This window comes from Diaphorina citri, unplaced genomic scaffold (assembly GCF_000475195.1).
Source record: "Diaphorina citri unplaced genomic scaffold, Diaci psyllid genome assembly version 1.1 scaffold475, whole genome shotgun sequence".
Taxonomy (NCBI): Eukaryota; Metazoa; Arthropoda; class Insecta; order Hemiptera; family Psyllidae; genus Diaphorina; species Diaphorina citri.
The window spans coordinates 74,837-75,302 of record NW_007377910.1 but is presented as its reverse complement, the minus strand read 5'-3'; positions in this window follow the sequence as shown (position 1 = coordinate 75,302).

Below are 466 nucleotides of genomic sequence, written 5' to 3'. Positions count from 1 at the left end.
ACATGATCGGGACGAACGATATAACTGCCGGGGACACCCATACGTTGAGCAACATAAACGCCACCACTCTCTTCGTCATGTTGATGGGGTACTTGAGGGGCTTCACGATGGCGTAGTACCTGTCCGGGAAAAAAAGGGCGAATAGATAAATATTGTATTTAGAATACTTTTTTTAGGTCTGATAGAGTGAATTGTAACTGCTAAGGTCTTATCGTCCCGAAATCGCAGAGAGGAGGAACACAAGATAGAAGAAAGCCAGCCGTTCCGAGAACGAACCTTATCCAATCAGGATAAAATCCGCTCCGGACGCGAATCTAACCCGTGGCCTAGCATTTAAATCGGTTGCTGTTGTGAGTACGAAATAGTTTCGTACCTATGAAGATATTTTTAAGTTAAAACATATTTGATTCACATATGATTTCAACCTATGCCACTCTCCGCGAGCAGCGAGCTACCGGTAACTTGC